This window comes from Canis lupus, chromosome 2, assembly GCF_048164855.1.
Source record: "Canis lupus baileyi chromosome 2, mCanLup2.hap1, whole genome shotgun sequence".
NCBI lineage: Eukaryota > Metazoa > Chordata > Mammalia > Carnivora > Canidae > Canis > Canis lupus.
Window position 1 is genome coordinate 81343503 of NC_132839.1, and position 23084 is coordinate 81366586.

Below are 23084 nucleotides of genomic sequence, written 5' to 3' on the forward strand. Positions count from 1 at the left end.
TCAAATTCTTGCAATAATTGTTTAAGACCTGGAAATATTTCTAAATTCCCAAGGAAATTTTTCAGGCCCTCTGATCACTATATTTATTTTCTTTCTACATTATACAATTATATTTCCCAAGTGGCATAAGAATTATAAATCAAATTCATTTCGAGACAAGGTATTACACATATTTTTATCATCGATAGCAATAGATTTATTATACTAACTGTAATACTGATTACTTCTTTGCAAATTGACTTTAATAAAGTCTCTAACAAATGAGAATCAAAGATTTATGTGGTTTACAATTTGATCCAGAAAGCTGATCTTTCTCATGAAAGGTTCTGTCAAATAGCATTTGAGTAAACCTGTATGAATTTGATTAGTCAGAGTCTTTATCTACTTGATAGACACTCTACCAGTTTTTTCATCATGGACATTCAGTCATATCTTTAAATGGATTTAAAATCCAGAAAGATTTACCTTCTATTTTTTAGTTTAAGATAGTTTATAAAATTGTAATTTATATGCACCCCTGTATTTGTTTACCAGCTAGCTATACTGTTATTTACTTAACATTTTATAAATTTTCTTTGCCTAAAAATGATTATGCACACTCTTATCACCATTATAATAACTAATGCCATTATACTAAAATACTATTAAATATTAAAGGTTTTAAAAATCAATAAAAATCAGTCAATAATTTAATCAATGCAAAAATTACATGCTTAGAAACTAATTTTTCAAGAATGAGAATGAAAATATTTATTATAGCTCAGTAATCAAGTTTTGAATCCTTGAAACTTAATTAACATTAATGAAGCTTAATTTAGCAAGATAAGTTACATAATATAACTTTTTATATTAACCAATTCTGAGAACCTGATAGAAATATATACATATTTGGAAATTAGAAAAATTAGTTAGTTGCTTTTTGTGATAAATTCTGATTCTGAGTGTTCACTGTTAATTAAAATAAGTAACCTTGAATAACAAAAATTTTTCCCAAGTGGCCAGCTGAGCTGTTCCTCGAATTCAGTTCTTCTGAATGTGTCAGGTGATTTGGTGGTGTTTGCAGCAACTGGAGACAAAAGCATTTCTTAGCAATACAAAAAGTACTATCGAATTTGGGAAATTATATGTGAAGACCTTTTACTTTTGCTATTCATCAACAATGCCTTTATAGCGTTCAAAATACTTTTAAACATGTAATATTTCAGATGAATTTATAACTTAAGCATCCCAACACATAAAATAACATAACATACCATGGTCAAAAAGTCTTCTTGTAATTTCCCAATTCAGACAAATCTTAAAAAAACATTTCAAGAGTTCAGTTGCCTCTCTTTATAATGATAGATTTTTTTTCAGCTTTGTGTATGTCTTTTAAGTCTTCCACGTATCTGGGGTGGTGTGGAATGATGGACAGTGGGTGTAGGATATGGAATATTACTTTCTAGGATAGAATTTGACTATGTGGAACCATTTGTTCTTATTTTGTACCAACTATGACTTTAGTACTCTTTGTGTTCATCCCAGTAAATCAATTTCATACTATGTCATGAATTTATTACATAAATTCTAAAATCTCTACTCCATTGTAATGATTAGCCAAGACTGATAGAACTAAAGATTTCCGAGGTCACAGTACTTAGCATATTTATAATACACTGAATGCTAACTAAAATCATATCAAAGGATTAGTCTATTTTGAGTGAATAGATTTTATTCTAGCTGCGACAGTATTTACTGTCATAAGTTTTTAGCTACCTCTGTAATTTTCCAATGAACTATTTTATTTGACAGAAGCAACTTACCACTTATTTTGCTGGTCCCTGCTTATTATTTCAAACTATTTTGGCAACGGATATGATAAGTTTATTTACAAATTACTCCAGCAACTATAAGCTTTGCAAGTAAATAAAACATGATAAATGAGTATTCTAAAATGTTAGTATTTTTATCCAATTAGAGTGTTAGCAAATTTCTACAATGCTTGGACATCTTTCTATGTTGCCTTATTCTTTGGGAGTTTCTTGAGGTCAGAATTGGGAAGCATCTCCAAACTTAAATAGTTTGTTCTTATTTACAGTTTCATGAAAATTCACATTTTAAATATTTTTATCATACTCTCACTATTTACTTTGGAGCTATTAGTCCTACAAAACTAGTAGAAAATTAAAGTTATTAATTTATTTTTTTTAAGATTTTATGTATTTATTCATGAGAGACACAGAGAGAGAGGCACAGATACAGGCAGAGGGAGAAACAGGCTCCATGTGGTGACCCGGATGTGGGACTCCATCCCCAGACTCCAGAATCATGCTCTGGGCCAAAGGCAGACGCTCAATCACTGAACCACCCAGGTGTCCCTAGGTTATTAATTTGTATCTCTCTCTGAAGACATATGCAGATTTCATCACAATCAAACCTAACAATATTAATAGTGCTATCAGTAATAGTAGTAATAATAGCTGCAATTTAATATCTGTACTATGTGCCTGATACTATTTTGAGCACTTAATCATGTTAACTTCTTGATTGCTCATATCATTTTTAACTTTTACTTCTATGTATTAACATTCTCTTCTTTAAACCACTGATCTGAAATATGTTCCATGGAATAGAAAACATATCCAGACACAAACACACACACACGCACACACACACACACACACACACACACATAACACAAAACCAATTCCCGCTCATTTTATTTCATGTATGCATAATTAACAGGATTAATATTAACTTCTTAAAATATAGTTATACCACCCTGATTAAAAATAATTGAGATAATACCTGTCAGCCAATATTTAAAATCCCATGCCCCAACTTCTATCATTCTATTTTTGATGCTTACAAATCATAACAGCAAAACATTTCGATTTAAAGGCTTCATTAACTCTCTCTGGACTTTCTGAGTACCTAGTTGTAGTTACACAGATCACTGTGTCACTGTTTATTTTAGCTCCATCCTAAGGCAGCAAAATATTCATTAGATATCAAGCTTAGTGTGTTAATTATATTTTTCTAATGTGCATTAAAATGAATACCCAAATATTAAGCCAGTGATTATATGTCTGCAATGCTTAAGCTTTCATAAACTATCCATGTTACCTGTAAGATCCTTCTAATATTTTTAGGTGCTTCTTTGAGCTGAGGGGAAATGATAACTTCCTTGACATATACATCTCTTTTATGGATGTCAGTAGTGTCTTTGGTTATTGTTAATGCTTGCTCTGTCCCTTTGAGAGTGAAAGAGAACAGTGAAGAGGTGGGCTTGATGGAGAAAAATCCCAGGCTCGCATTTTAGGAAAAGTCTCTTTTTTTTTAATCCACAAATAAGAATATATGGATATTGCAGCTGTTAGCCCTACGACTGATGACTGCACATAAAAGATTGCAGCAAATGAAGATTTTATTGCCCCTCTCTAACTTTCTAAAATGACACGGAAGCTTGCATGTTCTGGGCACCATTCCCAGAAGTATAGCATTCTCTCCAAAAATCCACAGATGCTCTTCTGGGAACGAGGTAGCAGCACTGGCAACACAAATGAGCTGACAGTGTGCGACCATTCCTGGAAGCACTGCCTTCTGGAGAGGAGACTTTCAGGAAAAAATACCAAATTTAATTCTGTTCTGTTCTTCACATATCCTATATATTTTTGAAACTCACAGATTAATATTATGTGGGAGGAAAAAGCAAGTTTCTGACTGCTTGAGAAATCACTAATAAATTTTTTGAAACTGGAGACATGTTGGTTGGAGTTATCAAAGACTGGAGTATGAGACACCATACAAAGAAAAATTGGAAACAGTTACTTAACCACCAACAGACCAATTCCTTATGCTTTGCATGAGAATACCACACTGTACTTACATCTAAAATAAAATACTTACTTTTCAACTATAAAATACTTCCTTTAAGAAGAAAACAGTTGCAGATAAGATAGTCCTGCATTATCATAATTGCTTGTATTTTACAGTGATTTTTATCTTAGATTCATAGGTTGTTAATTTTTAAAAGTGACCTTAGAAATCATCTACCAAACTCTTCATTTTATAGGCTCCTAAGAGATTAAGTGACTTACTCAAGATGAGCCAGTAGTGACACAGATGGAACTTAATTCAAGGATAATATTTTACTTTTACCAATTTCCAAAGAGTTTCAAATTTATTATCTCATTTGAGAAATCTAGAAAACCTATGGAGGTGTTACTATGAAATAAAAAAATGGAACCCAAACTATTTAACCAAATCAATTTACAAAATGTGTTTTGCAGGATTACAAAATTTAAAACCACAAGCTTTTTTGTTCGATACAACATATCATTGTATATACTAAACGTTCACTCTCAAAATGACTGACTATATTTTATAAGTTTTCAACATTACATTTTTGTCAAATTATACCAAAGTAAACTCTCTTTATTATATATGTAGTAGTTCTTTTTCTGTTATAATTACAACAAAGATTCAATTGTAACACCTCGGGAAGAAAATTAATTTAACAGCTACTTGATCAGTTGACATACAATTGCAAAGAATGAAGTTTTCTCATTCACAACGTATTCGCTTTTAGGTACATAAGGAATAAATGTGTTATTTTGCAAAACGAAGATCAATCAAGTGCCCTCTTGGTGGAATCATTCATGATGGAATAAATATAATAAATTACAATATTATGATTCAGTTCATTCTTGAGGCTTTCACGTAATTTTCTGTTTATATGCCAGTCTCTCCCACATGATACCAGAGTGATCAGAGGTAGGAGTCACACTCTATTTATTTTTAAAAGTGTAGTTTTTAGCAAAAGACCTTGTATATTCTAGCCTTTGTGTAAATGCTTTGTGGAAATGAATGGTTCTGGCTGTATAATGACCAAAGAGGAGCCACCACATTCAGTAACTAAATCAAAATCATACACAAGAAGCACAGGGCAACTGATGGGTAATATCAGCCTGATATTCAAATTGTTGAGCACTTTTATGGTGCAGTAATCTGTCTCAAACCTCACACTTCCCCACCTCCCCCCACCATTTCTTCTTTATTAAGATTGTTCATTGAAGACGACACTACAAGATGATGAGATAATGTGGCTACCCAAGTTAACAGGTTTCAACTTATAATTGTCTCAAAATGTGAGTTGCTGGATAAGAGTAAATACTTTTGGCAATTTTCTAAGAATTGTTCATTTTCTATCTCAGCATTCATTTTTATTTTATCTAACACAGCATACTTATTAAAAGATGGAAAAGGAATGAAGACATTCATAGATCCATCATTTCATTTTGGTGGGAGTAAAAAATGTAAAACCTCAATGGCACTGCCTCCATCACTGATATGCATGCACAGTGGCTTCTGATTGATAGATGATCTAAAAAACAAAGCAAATTCGTATTAGAAATATTCCTACAAGTTCAATTGCCTGACTCGGGACAGATGTATTTGTATATTATTTGGACAGTATGTTAAGGCTTGACAGAGCACTTATTCTATCTACTGGTCTGTCATGCTACTAAATTTTATTGTGGAGTAATGTCAGTGAAAAAAATCTCCTTTCTTCCCATGATTATATTTGGCAGACCTATTGTTCTGTGCATTTGTAGGTAGCAGTCACTCAAATATAATGATCTAAACAGATTCCAAATATTGATTTCTTAGCAAAGATTCTTCTACTGCCCCAGAAAAAAAAAATGTATGAAAAGCCATTATACAATATCTGTGTTTGCTCTGTGCTTGTGTTTGTGAGCTGCTCCAGCATATTGGTCTTTTTTTTTTTTTTTCAGAGAAACAATGATACAATCATAACAAATAAATTATCATGTTCAAATCAACCATAATTCTTTAATTAGAAAAAAAAAAAGTTAATATAACAATGCAAAAGGACATAGAATATTGGGAGGGACAGAACATTTTGTTCATTTTCTTTGATACGAATAATATACAAATAATACCACGGCAAGAAGTTTAGTCAATCTTCATAAAACAAGCCAGAAAAATGTTCATAATTGCTTATGTTAAAATGCGTGGCAGGAGTGGAAATCAGATGTCATATTAAAAGTTTTACTCCTGGGGTGCCTGGGTGGTTCAGTCGGTTAAGCATATGACTTTGATTCTGGTCAGGTCATGATCTCAGGGTCTTCAGATGAAGCCTAATATCAGGCTCCAGGCTCAGCAGGGAGTCTGCTTGAGATTTTTTTCACTTTCCCCCTCCTCCTGCACCTCCTTCCCCCACCCCTGCTGCCATGCTCACTCTGTCTCTTCAAATAAATAAGTAAATCTTTTTTAAAAAGTTTTATTCCTTAATTTTTCAATTATCCATCCAATTAATATCATTGGATACCTATTTTGTGCCTGGTGCTTTTATAGGAACTAAAATATGTACTAATAAATAAAACATGTAAGCTCTTGCTGATCCTATATGCTAGTGGACAAAGATAGAGGTAAATAAATTAACAAATAAATACACTATCTAGAAACAAATAAATATATTACTTATCAGTTAATATTAAACACTATAGAAGAAAAAAAGGTAGGTAAGTGAAAGAAGGACATTAGGGAGAGATTCTAGACAGAATGGTAAGTACCAATGATCTGAAAGAGAAAACATCTGGCATATTGAAGAAAGAACATGAGTCATAATGATAAAGGGTTATAGTTGTACTATATAAAACCCTAAAGGTGCATATCATTCAGGGCTTTTTATTATGGAAAAATATACATAAGCTAAAATTTACCATTTTGAAGTGTACCTTTCAGTGGTCTTAGGTACATTCATATTGTTGGGCTTCCATCACCACCACTCCAGAACTTTTCATCATCTCAAGCTCAAACTATGTACCTGTAAAATAGCTAATCTCCATTCCTCCCTTCCCACAGACCCTGGAAACCACTATTCCACTTTCTCTCTCGATGAGTTTGACTGCTCTGGGTTACTCATATACGTGAAATCATACAACAAATGTCCTTTGGTAATTGTTTTATTGCACTTGGCATGAGGTTGTCCAAATTCATCCCATATTATAGTATGTGTTAGAATTTCATTCATTTTGGGAAGGATAATATTCTATTGTATGTGTATACCACATTTTGTTCATTTCGTTCATTTGTCAATGGAAGTTTAGGTTGTTAACACTTTTTGGCTGTTGTGAATAATGCTGCTGTGAACCATGGTGTACAAACATCTGCTCAAGTTTCTGTTTTCAGTTCCTTTGTGTATATATCCACAAGTGGGATTCATGAATCATATGGTAATTCTATGGGTAATTATATGAGGAACTGCCATACTCTTTTTCACAGCAGTTGTACCGTTTCACTTTCCCACCAACAATGCAGACTTGCGACTCAATCCCACAATCATAGATGGTGACCCGACCCTAAACCAAGAGTCAGATATTTAACATTGAGCCACCCAGGTGCCCCTCTTTGCTTCTTCGTTTTGTTGTTGTTAAATTGTAGAGATTCTTTATATATTCAAGTGTGTAAATCCCATATCAGATATATGATGTGAAAATATTTTCTCCCATTCTGTGGGTTCCTTTTTTTTTTAAGATTTTTATTTATTTATTCATGAAAGACACACAGAGAGAGAGAGGCAGATAAACACAAGTGGAGGGAGAAGCATGCAGGGAGCCCGATGGGGGACTCCATCCCGGAACTCCAGGATCAGGCCCTGGGCTGAAGAGCACTAAATCGCTGAGTCACCTGGGCTGCCCAGTGTGGGTTGCTTTTATATTATATTAATAGTGTCCTTCAATGCACCAAAGATTTTAATTTTGATGAAGTCCAGTGTATCTATTTGTTTCTTTTGTTTCTTATGGGTTTTGTGACAGATCCAATAAATCATTACCAAATCTAATGTCATGAAGCTCTTCTGTTTCCTTTTAAGAATTTTATCATTTACCTTTCACATTAGGCTTATTCATTGACTTCAATTTTGTAAAGTAAATTAATTTTTGTAATATGGTATAAGGTAAGGATCCATCTTCATTCTTTTGCATGTGGATATCCAGTTTGCTCAATACCATTTTTTGTAAAGACAGCCCTTTCTCCATTGAATGGATTTTTTTAAGATTTATTTATTTTAGGGAGGGGGGCAAGATGGTGGAAGAGTAGGGTCCCCAAGTCACCTGTCCCCACCGACTTACCTAGATAACTTTCAAACCATCCTGAAAACCTACGAATTCAGCCTGAGATTTAAAGAGTGAACAGCTGGAATGCTACAGAGAGAAGAGTTTGCACTTCTAAAAAGCACAACTCGTTTTTAGCCACTCTGCAATGAGCAAAATGACTAGATAGAAGAACTCACCACAAAAGAAAGAATCAGAAATAGTACTCTCTGCCACAGAGTTATAGAATTTGGAATACAATTTGATGTCAGAAAGCCAATTCAGAAGCACAATTATAAAGCTACTGGTGGCTCTGGAAAAAAGGCATAAGGGATTCTAGAGACTTCATGATTGCAGAATTTAGATCTAATCAGCCTGAAATTAAAAATCAATTACATGAGATGCAATCCAAACTGGAGGTCCTAACAACAAGGGTTAATGAGGTAGAAGAAAGAGTGAGTGACATAGAAGACAAGTTGATGGCAAGGAAGGAAGCTTCAATTAATTTATTTTAGAAAGAGAGAAAGACTGAGAGGGGCAGAGAGAGAGGACGAGGGAGAGAATCTCAAGCAGAATACTTGCTGAACACAGGACATGACATGGGCTGGATTCCAGGACCCTGAGATCACAACCTGAGCCAAAATCAAGAGTTGGAGGCTTAACTGACTGAGTCACCCAAGTGTCCAAAGCCAATTTCTTACAATCTCTGTCTGTTTCTCCCCCTCCTTCCCCTTACTCTCTCATCTTCATACACATATCCTTGTTCTCTTTTTCTGGGGGAACTCTAAAAGACATCTAAATAATTTTAATTCTTCCAACTCCTGAACACAAAATATTGTATATCCTGTATTTCAGCAAACAAGTCTTTTGCCTCTTTGCTAAGTTTATTTACAAGCATTTTATTCATCTTGATGCTTTCATAAATTAAATTTTTTTCTTAATTTAGTTTTCAAATTGTTAGTATATAGAAATGCAGGTATTATTTTCTGTCTTGATTTTGTATTTTATGACTTTACTGAACTTATTAGTTCTAACAGTGCTTTTTGGTTTTGGTTTTTGATGTCTTTTATTTCTTTTGTTGCCTAGTTACTCTGGCTAGAAATTCCAGTACTATGTGGGACAGAAGTGGTGGCAGTGCACATCCTTTTCTTATGTTTGATCTTAGAGATAAAGCTTTCAATCTTTTGCCATTGAGTATGATATTTTCTGTGGGTATTTTTAACATATACTTTTTATTATGTTGAGATCATTTCCTTCTATTACTAGGTTTTTTGTGTTTTTATTATGAAGGATCAGAATATTGTCAAAGGCTTTTTTGTATCAATTGAGATGATCATGTGTAGTTTTTTTCCCATATTATATTAATGGGATATTATACTGACTTAATTTTTTGAGTATTGAACCATTATTGCATTTGAGGAATAAAGTTGTCTTGAGCATGGTAGATAATTCTTTTAATATACTGCTGAATTTTGTATACCAATATTGTGCTGGGAATCTTTACATTAATATTCATAGAGAATATTGGTCTGTAGTTTTCTTGTAGTGCCTTTGTCTGGCTTCAGTCCCAGGTCAATACTGGCCTCATAGAATGAGTTGGGAAGTGTTCCTTCCTCTTCAATTTTTGGAAGACTTTCCAAAAGAAGTGTTGGTGGATAGTTTTTCCTTAAAAATTTGGTAGAATTTACTAGTGAAGCATCTGGCCCAGCACTTTTCTTATCAAAAAGATTTTAATTACTGATTAAATATTTTTACTAGTTATACATCTATTTTTATCTCTTTATGATTCAGTCTTTATAGGTTTTGTGTTTCTAAGAATGTGTCCATTTTATTTAAGTAACCCAACTCATCAGTGTATAATTATTTATAATGCTGCCTTATAACCCTTTATTTCTGTAGCATTGGTAGTAATGTCTCCACTTTCATTTTATTTTAATAATTTGAATTTTCTCTTTTTTTTTTTTCTTATCCAGGGTAACTAAAGGTTTATCAATTTTGTTGATATTTTTGAAGAACTAACATGATTTTGCTGACTTTTTTTAAATATTTTTTTTATTTATTCATGACTGACAAAGAGAGGGGCAGGGACATAGGCAGAAGGAGAAGCAGGCTCCATGCAGGGAGCCTGATGTGGGACTCGATCCCAGGACTCCGGGATCAGTCCCTGAGCCAAAGGCAGATGCTCAACCACTGAGCCACCCAGGTGTCCCTGATCTTGCTGACTTATTTCATTAGTTTTCTATTCTCTGTCTCTAACTTTTATTATTTCCTTTCTTCTGCTTGCTTAGTTTAGTTTATTCCTTTTCTTTCTACTTTTTTTTTTTTATTTTTAATGCTCTTGCATAGACTTTGACTCTTACTCTGAATAAAATGTGAAGCCCTCAGAAAATTTTAAAAGTGGAATGGCATAGTCTGACATATTTTTAAATGATGACTTTTTCTTTGTGCTGGAAATAGATCAGAGTGATATAAGGACAAAACTATAAGAACAGCTAGGAAACAATCTAGGAGGCAAAATAATGGTGTCTTGAACAGTAGTGGTTATGGTGGATGCAGTTTTGATATTCTGAAAAAATGTTGAAAGTGGTGGAGCAAGGTTTGTTAATAGATCCAACATGAGATGTGAGAAAAAAGGTGTAAAGGGTCATGCCTCCAAGGGCTTTGGTCTGAGCAAGTATAAGAATAGGGTTGCTGTGCTGGGATGAGGATGTAGCATATTGGGAGTTTGGGAAAAGATCAGCAATTAATTTGGGGGCATGTTAGGTTTGATCTATAGTAAACACTCATAGGAAGATATCAGGTAAATATTTGAAAATACATGTCTGGGATTCAGAAGTAGACATATACTTGGGGAATTATCAAACCAATATTTTCCACGATGCATTTGGTTGACATTATCTAAAATGTTCAGTATATTGGGAGAAAAAAAAGATATCAAAAGATCAATCTCTGAGGTACTCCAAAGTTTAGAATCCAGGAAGATAAAAGGAAATCAGCAAAGGGACTGAGAATCAGCTGCCAAACCGCCAGTGAAATGGAAAAAAGAATAAAGAAAGTGTTCTTTTGGAGACAAAATGGGGGTGGAGAGGTGTTTAGGAATGGAAGAATGATCAATTATATGAAATAATATCAAATATATAAAATATATGATATATATGTGTATGTGTGTGTATTTGTATATACTCTATACACATAGTATATACAAATATATATATTTAACTGAATAGGAGCTAAATGTGAGGCCAAGAGACAACTTTGCTTTAAATGAAAAACTCAGCATGATATTTGCCTGATCAAATGATCAAATATAAATATAGAGAGGAAACTGGCAACAAAGCTGGGACAATGTCCTTGAGTAGTAACATTGGCTGGAATCCAGTGCTCAAGTGGAAGGGCTGGCTTTTATTAGGACCACAGAGACTTTGCCCATAATAACAGAGTCAATAGGCTCAGCACCTGGTAGTTGTATAATAGTGGTTGTGACAGTGTGTAAACATTTTCTTCCTTTTTTTCCTCAATAAAACAAAACCATAACAGCAAAACAAAATTTCTCAGTAATAACAAAAACTAAAAAGACAAAACAAAGCAAAACAAGATGGTTGGTTGAACCTGGGAATAGGTTAGAAGTTCCTAAAAGCTTGAAAAAGTAGAGATGTGCAGTGGTCTTTTGGAACAGTGAGAAAGTGTAGAGACTAAACAAGTATGATAGGATGGCTAGATAGAACCAAGGACCCAGAGAAATTAGCAATATAAACATTGAGGCCAGATGGGATATTTTTGATGACCATGGTATATGGTATAGGTGCATACCTGAAGTAAATGGAGAGTTTAAATAAGCAGGTTTATTGATTGCAAATGAGTATGATAATGTAAGAGAAAGGAAATGTGATTAATTCTAATGAGGCACTAAGGTAGTCAAGCCGAGTAAGAAAGCGCTAGAACATGATATTAGTTTTTTTTTTTTATTATTCTATAACAAATTTCTGCAAACTTAGTGGCTTAAACATCACAAATTTATTATCCTTTAGTTCTGGTAGTCAATAGTCTGACTCAGGTCTCACTATCCTAAAATCAAAGTTTAAGAAGGGTTGAGTTTCTTTCTGGGAGGCTCTATGGGAGAAACCAATTCCTTGTGATTTGGGGCTTCTAGAGGTTGCTTACATTCTTTAGCTATTGACCTTCTTCCTCTATTTTCACAGACATCAATAGAGGTAGTCTTTACCATGACTCATAAGTGACATATTCTTCTACTCCTTTCTTCCCCTTTTTAAGAATCCTTGTGTTAACATTAGGTCCACCCAGATCATTCAGAATAATCTCTCCCATCTTGGTGTCTTTAACAAGTCACATCTACAAAGTCCCTTTTGCCATGTGAAACAATATGTCCATGGGCTATAGAAATTAGGAAATGGGCATTTTTCTGCCTATTCCAATGATGAAGCAAAGATAAGTGAAAAAATAGTAGGAAGAATGGATTTTAGGACCCAATCATTTTGAAAAATTTTAGAGTACAACTATTACAAGGAATGATCTAGTGTGACTGAGGCTGTCATTGCTTCCTAATATCTATTTTTTGCTATTCTTTCTGGGTACGCAGCTGAATATACTTTCAAGCCTCCCTTGCAAGTGGAATTAGCCATATGACTGAGCTCTGATAAATGGAACATGAGTAAAATTGGTGTATATAGTTTTTAATTTGGTCTATAAGATCATGTTGTATGCCTTCCTTCTCTTTTCTTTCTGATGTCTGAAAAAAAAAAACTACTACTTGCATCAAAATTAAAATTAAACAGAATTAAAGATTCAAGTTCTCAGTCACACTAACCATATTTCAAGTGCTTAATAGCTAAATGTGACTATTGACTACCATATTGATCAGTTCAAATATAGAATAGTTGCTTTACTGCAGAAAGTTCTTTTGGTTTGTGCTGGACCAAAGGAAGGCAAAGCCACAAAGAGGAAGAAGGCCAGCTTCCTAATAGACTACATAAAGAACTCATCCCCACTCCTGATTAACATTTGACTGCTCTGGAGTCAATAAGTAAAATTTTCTTGCCTTAAGACAGAGAGATTTTACATTCTTTATTACACAGTTAGCACTCCTAAGTGCTAAGACAGTAAAAAGAAAAGAAATGAGTCTGGTAGACCTTATGATGCACCACACAGATTACCTTTTGGGAATAACAGATTTATTATTATTAGCCCAGCTAATAAGACTCTAATCTAACAGATTTATTAGCCCAGCTAATATATTTGCTTATTATTTGCTAATAAGCAAATATAAAGGGCCGAGTCTCTTGCCCCAATGTGAGACAGCTCTGATCACTCATTCAATATTCAGATATTCCTAAAGAATCTTTCGAGGTATCCCTTGAGATTACCTGACAGCTTGCTTTTTCCTTCTGCCCAGTCCTACTTACTTTTTCCCCCTTCTACAGGTGTTTCTGTTTTGTTGTGTTATTTTCAAGACTACCCACTAATAGACCTCCTGCATGCTAACCACCAGCTCAGAGTCTGATTCCTGGGGAACACAATGTACAAAAGTGGATATTGGAATTGGGCCAAGAAAGTAGATGCTGGAATAGGATATAAGAATTGCATCACCTGCCACCTAGATATTAATAGGGGCCCGATCATTGGTGGTAGATGAAACAGAGAGAAACCTTGTTTCTAGCGGATGGTTCCGTTGTTAAAGCTTTCACCAGTGGTAAATTAAAATGGTAAATTGTTGAAAGGGAATGCATTAGCAGGTATCAGACTAGAAAAACAGCAGAGAAAGTAACTATACAGATAATAATATATTCGGTGGCTATTGGTTGAGTTTGCTTGATGCTTTGGAGTAAAGATAAGAAATAGCTGACTGCACCACAACTGAAATCTAGGCCTAAAATTCTAGAAGGCCTCTTTAGTAACATCAAAAATTCTCTCATCTTTTGTAGTGAAAAGGTGGATGTAGCTTACGATCAAGCCCAGGACTTAATCGCAAAAAAATACCAAGCTCCCAAGTTGAACTCTTAAGCAAGACCTAGATTGGGAAAGATTGAACCCCTGATATATAAAGCAGACACATCTCAATGGATCCCATCACCTCCCCCCCCAAAATAAATCCTAATTTCCAGATCTCTTAAACTCCCTGAGTCTGTGGAAATAGCCTATTACTCTCTATGAGGACTAACACTCTCCTTTCCTTGAAGACAATGTACATCCTTCCCCACTTAGACAACATTACTTCTTCTGAAGATCTGCCTACTGGCCATAGGTCAATAATAAGGGTTCATAATCTGGCCAACGTAATCTGTCCAAAGGCAGGCTGGGTCTGATTAGAGATAAAAGAGAGACTACATCCCCAAAGGAACTACAAGACTCAGCTAGCATATATTAACAGGAGCCAAGGAAGTATATATGAGGGTAGCTTCTGAAGGGGCTAGAATAATTACAGTGGGTTTGATAAACAATACTTTGTTGATTTGGAGGGCACCATCCAGATTATATAGGCCTATACACCCTGGCAAAGACCTCAGGAGATGGCATACTCTACTGGAATTATGGAAAAAGCAACAATGCATACAAAGTGAGGTAGACATTCCAGACAGCCATAGCAAATAGTAAAAGAAAGGATTAGAAGACTTAGAAAAGAGGGCTTGTCTAACCATAGGTACTATATAAGGCTGGAAAACCCACCAGAGGACTCTATTCCACAGGAGGGCCTGGAAAATACATAATTTACCAAAACAATAAGGAAGCCCATGGTAGGAGTACCACCAGCATCACTTAGAAATTTATTGTTAGCTCCCCTCTATAATGCAGGGTTGGTGGGAAAAGTTGCCATTAAGAATTGAGTTCATCAGTAGCGAGGAGGATGATAGTTTCCCTATGAATTTGAAGCTATATGTCAGTGCTTCATCTGGATAGAAGGCACAACACAATTGGAGATGCTAAAATGATGCCCCCTACCCTTCCATAAAGAGCCATTTACTCAAGTGATAAGAAAAGAGAAATGTCCAAAAACATTTCAACATTTAGACACAGAGTCCAAAAATCAAAGTATTTGTGCCTCCCTGTCAGAGAGAAATCATAGAAGATATGAATAATAAAAGGAATCCTGTCCCAGGTTTTACTAACAGTAGACCACTGCTTCCATAATCTATCTACTGTTTAAGATGCATATAATTTGCCCAAGGTTGTAATTTCCCAAGATTCTGAATGTATAACTGGAATAGACATACTTGGTAGTTAGTAGGTGGGTAACAGAAGTGCTGATCCTAAAGACCTTAAAGAGACAGAAGTATTGGTTCCCATCAAATCTTTATTTAATTTACTTGTCTGCCTCCCATACTAGGCAGATAAGCAGAGCCTAGAGGATAACAATGGACCATCATGAATGATGAGTACTGACTCCAATTGCTGCTATGGGGCCAGATGTGGCTTCTCTACTAGATCAGATTTATGCAATCTATGGTACAAATATGTCACTTTTGAATGGGTGTATACATTATTTTCTATCTCTATCTGCAAAGAGTGTCAGAAACTGTTCATATTCACATGGAATAGACAACTATACACATTTATGATCCTAGGTATGTGCTAATTTGCCTACCTTTGTTACAATGAAGCCTGACAACATCCAGAAAATCTTAACATCCATGATAATATCGCATTGCCTTATCATATTGATGACATGAAAATCAAATTAAAGGTACACAAAGTGGTTCTTCCAAGTGGCTAAAACATTATCTAGCTTGCCAAGCTTAATATGCTATCAAGAGTAGAGGTAAAACCCTAAAAAAGTTCAGATGACTGACATATCAATAGCATTTTTATGAGTCTAGTGGTTGCTGTCATACCAAGTTAGCATTTCAAACATACGGGTCAAAGTATTGGTACATTAACTCTCCATGCAAAGGAGGAAGCACCATGAAAGACAGTCCTGGTAAACCATTTCCGGTTCTATTCTTCGCAATAGATCCCCTGGAAAACTTGGACTATTTCTCTGTCTCATATAATAGATGATTTAGATAAATAGATAAAAAGATTTTTAAAAAGATGATTTAGATAAATAGATAGAAAGGCTGCCAGTTTGGGTAGCAAGCCAAGCAAGGACCTTCAGCAGATCTGGGATGTGATGCAGGTCTGCAACTTGGAATATACAACCTGGAAGACTTTATGTAATAGAAGTATCACTGTAGGGAGATGACATAGCCCACTGAAAGAAGGAAGAACTACTGAGGATTAACAGAAGTACAATCAGGGGGCACAGAATGCTGCAACAGTTTCCAAAGTGCCTCTCCCTCAGCTCACTCCTATGCTCATATTGGGGATCCCTAATGATTATGAGGAAGAAAAACTTAAGCTTATTTCATAGACTCATGACTTTGTATTGGAGATTCAAGCTAAAAAATATGGTGGCCAACTCTTTTGCAAACTGTTGAGGCAACACCTTGAAAAAAATTTGGGGAGAGAAAAATTATAGCAATTGTGCAGAACTTTAGTTATTGAACCAGTTATCTACTTTGTTTGAAAAGACAAGCAGTCTTTAAAAAAAAGACAGTCTGAGTTTAGAAAATGTGAAGACTTGAGGGCAGTGGCAAACGTTTTCACAAGTCATCAGGGATAAGTAACGACAAAAAGTAGAAGATTATAGACAAGGGGGTCTGGAGTAGAGGTATGTGAATGGTCTTATAGGAGAGGACCAAAAGTGTGAAGGTCTCTTATATCTCGTGTTTATGGCCACAAAATGCAACAGCATGGTATATGAAATGATTTTGCTGCTTTCCTCAAGCTACATCTCTCAACAGACATTCCAGACACAACAGACATTCCAGGTATGTTAGTAGATATGTTAGCAGGGATAAAGTCTGTGAACTCTTATCAAGTCTAATCTAGCTACTGCCACCGCTTAATATACAACCTATAATCAACAGGGAATGATATCAAGTCTCCAATATATTTCCATCCTTTGATGAGACTACCCAGGCACTCTGTGGTGAGTTAGCTGTATTAGGTCCACTCGACTCTAAAAGTCCAGCAATTTCTCTTGGCATAAATACACACATTTTCTGTAAGTGGGTTTGTCTTTCTTTCATGTAAGACCTGAGCAAGTACCACATTTTTATAACTATGAAGTGTTCACAATTTACCCCCACGGATCTCACCTACTATCTCGTGAGATCAAGGGACCCACCCTACAGCAAAAGAGGTGTGGACATAGGCTGATGACAGACCCCACTACCCAGATGCTTTTGGTCTGATAGAAAATTGAGTATTCTCTTGAAGGCATCATTGAAGCACTAGCTTGAAGATGACATTTTGCAAGGATAAGGCAAGTTGCTAGGATTTTACAAGACCTTGGATACAGCGTGAATCAAAGAAGGTTAAATAGTGCTTTGACCCACTAGTTAGAACACATACGTCTGAAAACCAAGTAGCATAAACAAGAGTGACCTTGCTTAGTTTTTTTTTTTTTTTTTTTTTTCTTAGATAGCAACTCTGGGCTTTGCATGTTTAGAGCTTTTGGTTCCTATAGGGACAACACTTTCATTAGTGGATAAATCAAGAGTTCCTTTGAGCTATAAGCTGCAGCTGCAGCTGCTGCCTGAACACTTTGAACTCTTTGAGTGAAAGACCTGGAAGGCAAGAAGAGGTGTCTTCATCTTGACAGAAGGATAATAATCTTGATTGTCCAGAGTAAGTAGGATATTATTGCATGTGTGACTAGCAAGGAGTATGTTTGCCATTTGACATTTCTTCATACTCTCTTTATACATTTTGATGGAAAGTGGACAATGACAACAACATTGTCTGAAAATGGCATAGTGATCAGGGGCTCAGAATCCTTAGGAATGAGAGTATGATCAAGTTACCAGATAAGCCACAAAGATCACCAAACTTGTTAGCTGAGGCTTAAGAAAATCTAGTTTTCACTCTGAGACCAGCTTCAGCAGAGAGTGCTAGAGTTATTAACCTTCCTCTTTCAGGTGGTCTAAGCAAGGCCCACAAGAATCCTGAAGGACAAGCTGGTCCCAGAATTTATATAAATAAGTTAATTTGAGTAAAGCACATGTTTACTGTTTTGGATGCTGTCATGACGACTCATCATTTTTCAAGAAACAAGGCCGTCAGCTTCTGAGAGTATGTTCAGAAGAATCCTCAGGCAATCTATCAGCCATTTCAGGAAATGCTCAGCTGTAGAGACCCTCACCAGAAGTTATGCCTCCACCTAGAGAAGCCCATGTCCAATGACTCTACCCTCAAATGACGCAAATCTGAAAGAACACCTAAGTGTTCTGTTACGACTATACTACACCTAACCATTTCTGCTCTAGTCCTATTTTCTTAACTTTTTTTTTAAGATTTTATTTATTTATTCAGGAGAGACACAGAGGGGGCGGGGGCAGAGACACAGACAGAGGAGAAGCAGGCTCCATGAAGGAAGCTTGATGTGGGCTTTGATCCTAGGACTCCAGGATCATACCCTGAGCTGAAGGCAGGCGCCAAACCACTGAGCCACCCAGGGATCCCCTTCTTAACCTTTCTTTTGCAGTTTTTGATCTCAAGAGCATTCTTATTAATCTCTTCATGCTAATCTCTATCTCAGAGTCGTTACCTATGGGACACAAACTATAACAATAGGTGTCAAAAATGGCAATGCTTGAAATTGAGATTGTAAATGAGGAAGTTGCTACTGATGACAAGGTCTGGGGAAGTGGGTGACTAAGGTAGATTGTGGATCATAGAGGAGAAGTGACTAAAGAATTGAGAGGCCAGAATGATGGAAAGATCATCTTCATGAAACTTTGAGTCACCAAATATTTTGACATTAGTGTTGGAAAAAGCATTAGTGTACCAGGTACCAATATTTTCAAGGAATTGAGAGGTTGAGGTGGGTTTCAAGGAAATTAATATGTGGGTGACCACACCAAGAATATATAATTATTAGTATAGTCTGATGGCATGAAGAGAGAGGATGGTAGAACAATAACCTAGAAGTCACTATGGGAGTTGGTAAGAGAAAAACATGATACACTTAAGAGGACCATCAGGGAGATCCATCTTTTTTTTTTTTTTAAGATTTTATTTATTCATGAAAGATACACACACAGAGAGAGAGAGAACCAGAGACATAGGCAGAGGGAGAAGCAGGCTCCCTGCAGGGAGCCCGATGTGAGACTTGATCCTGGGGCTCCAGGATCACGCCCTGGGCTTGAGGCAGGCACTCAACCACTGAGCCACCCAGACGTCCCAAGATCCATCTTTTAGTTAAAAATAAAATAAGAAAGAACTTTCACAAAGAAAGTTTGGAATACATGAAGTTTTGCTTCAAGGCTAACCTATACATATCTTAGATATAAAGAATTGAGTCTGTCTCCCAACTATTTCAGATAAAAATTAACACATTTTTAATTTTGTATTTTCTTTGGATGAGGCTATACAATGTGCTGTAAGTGTTCAGAATTTTTGCATTTGGCTAGCTGATTAGGAATGCTTAGCTAAATTGCTTGAATTAGTGACTACACATCTTGACATGCTGTAGCTATAATCAGAGGCACAGAAGAGTCAACTGCAAAAGTAATATTATTACATAAAACAGATCACATATAAAATTGGTTATATCCTTTATCCTGTGAAAATCTGAACCATGGAACAACCATGTGAAAACTGGTCTTAATCTGCATAACCTTTAAACTTATTATTCAATAATGCTGGAACTTTTTTTTTTTTAAACCTTCACTTTTTTTTTATTTTTTAAAGATTTTATTTATTTACTCATGAGATACCCAGAAAGAGAGAGAGGCAGAGACACAGGCAGAGGGAGAAGCAGGCTCCATCCAGGAAGCCCGATGTGGGATTTGATCCCAGGTCTCCAGGATCACACCCTGGGCTGAAGACGGCACTAAACCACTGAGCCACTTGGGCTGCCCAGAGGCTGGAACTTTTATTAAATGTAAGAACATCTGAAGGAAAAAGCATATATTTGCCCTTTTCAGATGGTTAGATTTGTTTCCAATTATTTCACATTTTTACACTATTTAAAAACTAGACAAAATTTCAAATGCTCATTATAATTTTACAAAATGAACAAAGAAGAGTATGCTCTTCTACTTAGTTATGATTTATATACCTAGTATTTCCAGGACAATACTTCCAATTTCTTGTTTTCTACTAGTTATACTGCAGTAGGTCACTCATTATCCACATTTTCAAAATAAAACTACTTCTATTATCTTTCTTTTTGTAAAATTTTCAATTGCTTTCCAAAAATGTGTTTCTTTTTCTTCTTGGAAACAGCAAGATTGCACTTCCTAGCATCATTTGCAGTTATACATGGCCATGTGAACGAATCTTGTCCAATGGGCTCTAGGTGAAAGATATATACCACTTCTAAGTTTGGTGCATTTAAAAACTCCCACCTGACTTTCAGTTCTCAGTGTCTCACTTTGTGAGCTAGAGGGATAGAATCCAACAGACATCTCTTAGACCCTAGGGATGAAGTAGCTGCAAGATGAAAAAAACCTGTATCCTTGAATCAGAGCATATAAAGTCACCCCAAATTTCCAGGATTGTTTTGTTATATGAGTCAGAAATACGATTCATCAATATTAATCACTGAGATTTTTGCGATTCTATTTTTTTAAAGGTTTTATTTATTTATTCATGAGAGACACAGAGAGAGAGAGAGAGAGAGAGGCAGAGACACAGGCAGAGGGTGAAGCAGGTTCCATGTAGGGAGCCCAACGTGGGACTTGATCTCGGGTCTCTAGGATCACGCCCTGGGCTGAAGGTGACGCTAAGGCGCTGAGCCACCTGGGCTGCCCTGATTCTATTTTTTATAGCAATTAGTCTTCCCTTCCCTGACTATATACTTGTACTCTACCTGACATTCCGATTTCTGTAATGGCCACCATAGCATATCAGATACAGAAAGACTGAAAATAGGGGTAGATACAATAAGTATTCCCAATCAGTTCTTCCTTCTCAATCACATAATATAATTAATTACGGAGACAATATTGTTGACTCTATTGCTACAACATTTCCTTCGTTGTCCCCATATCTTTAGTTTTCTGCCTTAAAAATCCAAAATTTTTAATGAGCATCTAAATATATCAATATATATTCCCCCAAATTTAGCCAGAAATTGCTTTTACCGGCATTATTCTCTGCAATAACACAGCCCTACTTATTCTAATATTCAAATTTTCCATCATCTTTTTGACTTTTTGAGATGGTCACAATATCCCCTCCACTGGCATTTTTGATTTTGCATATATAAAACATAACTAGCTGGCTAGAGAAATGAATATAATCCATATTTAAAAATAAATGATTCACTCATCATCTTCTTTATGAGATCCTCCCAGATTTTTCCTATTTATAATTACCTTTTGCATTTACTACGAATGTACTACGCTACAGTTTTTCTAGTAATAATAGGCTTTGCTTTCATTTTTTTATGGAACTGATTCTGATTTCTATTGCTATATAGCAAGTTATCATAAACTTTTCAAAAGCCACCATTTCTTACTTCACAGTTTGTAAGTCAGACTCATGCATATAGCATGACTAGTTCTCTCTTCAGTTTATCATAAGATTGAAATCAAAATATTGGCCAGACTGAGTTCTCATCTTGAGGCCCTAGGGAAAAATTTGCTTCCAAGCTCACTCTAGCTCTTGCCAGAAATCTGTTCCTTGTGATTGTAGGACTGAGGCCCTGCTTCCTTGCTATGCAGACCCCTCCATCTTCACTAAATAGAATCCTTCATGTACTTCAACTCTCTGACTTCCTCTTCCACTGGCAGCGGGAGAAAACTCTGCTTTCAAAGGGCTTATGTGATTAGGATAGGCCTAACTGAATAATATCCAGTCAGTTGTGCCAATAGTATAAATAAATCACAAAATAAAATCCATTATATCATAGTCCTGAGGATTATTTAGAGCATGTATACATCAGGGGTAGGAAATCTTTGGGAACATATTAGAATTCTACCTATTTCAAGAAACTTAAAAAAAGCAAATCTGCAAGCACTAAGTCTTTGAACTTTAGCCTCACTAAAGTATAGGTTAGGCATAACAAAAATTACCATTATCTGTCTCATAGGTTACTAACAAGAGGTTCAAAATATTTAAACAGTGTGGCCATATTCTTACATTTATAGGGGGTATGGATACAGATAGAAAGATTTTGACTAGAAATCCAAAATTCTCTTTATAATACTTCATAAACTACATTTGGGATTGTACGTTTATTATCATTACTTTATTACATGTTATTTGATTATAAAATGCTAATGCTAAAGTATCACATCAGTTGAGGAATTTAGTATTTTCTAAGAGGGTATATAAATTTATCCCTTAATGTCATCTTGGAAAGTGGAGGCTAATTTCTTTGTTCCCCACATGTATCATGTAATCATCTTGGGCTGTCATAGCAAAATACCATAGACAGGGCAGCATAAACAACAGAAGCTTATTTTCTTACAATTATGGAGGCTGGAAATTTGAGATCACAGTGCTAGCAGGGTTAAGCTCTAGTGAGGATTCTTTCTCTTCCTAGTTCACAGATGGCCATTTTCTGGCTGTGTCATTATGCTGTGGGGAGAGAATTTCTCTCTGCTTCTTCTTATAAGGCCACAAATATTTTCAGATCAGAATGCTACTCTTATGACCTCATTTAGTGGTAATTACCTCCTAAAAGTTCTATTGTCAAATATAGTCACACTGGGAGTTAGGGCTTCCCCAAGTGAATTGAGTTGGGGTCGAAAGGAATGAATACAATTCAGTCCATTGTAATACATTACCAAGTTTGGAATATACATACAACAGCTAATGAATAAATATTCATTGTTCTCAATTTGTATGCAATCAATTGATACCTAGTTAAGCCAGACCCATAGAGAATCATATTAAATAATATATACTCCAACTAACTTTTTATTCTGATGATAAATGGAAAAAATAGAGAATAAAAATTATTGGAGCTTTCTTTAG

The 23084-nt window shown here is 35.5% G+C and overlaps 1 long non-coding RNA gene across 1 annotated transcript in view; it reads right to left on the minus strand.

The window, feature by feature from the left end:
* The window catches only part of LOC140610572 (uncharacterized), a 150822-nt gene extending 128090 nt beyond the window's left edge, over positions 1-22732 (minus strand). Inside the window, exon 1 of the long non-coding RNA XR_012012178.1 lies at positions 22576-22732. This is a non-coding gene — a long non-coding RNA (uncharacterized lncRNA). The remainder of the gene's footprint in view (positions 1-22575) is intronic.
* Between the last annotated feature and the right edge of the window lie 352 nt (positions 22733-23084).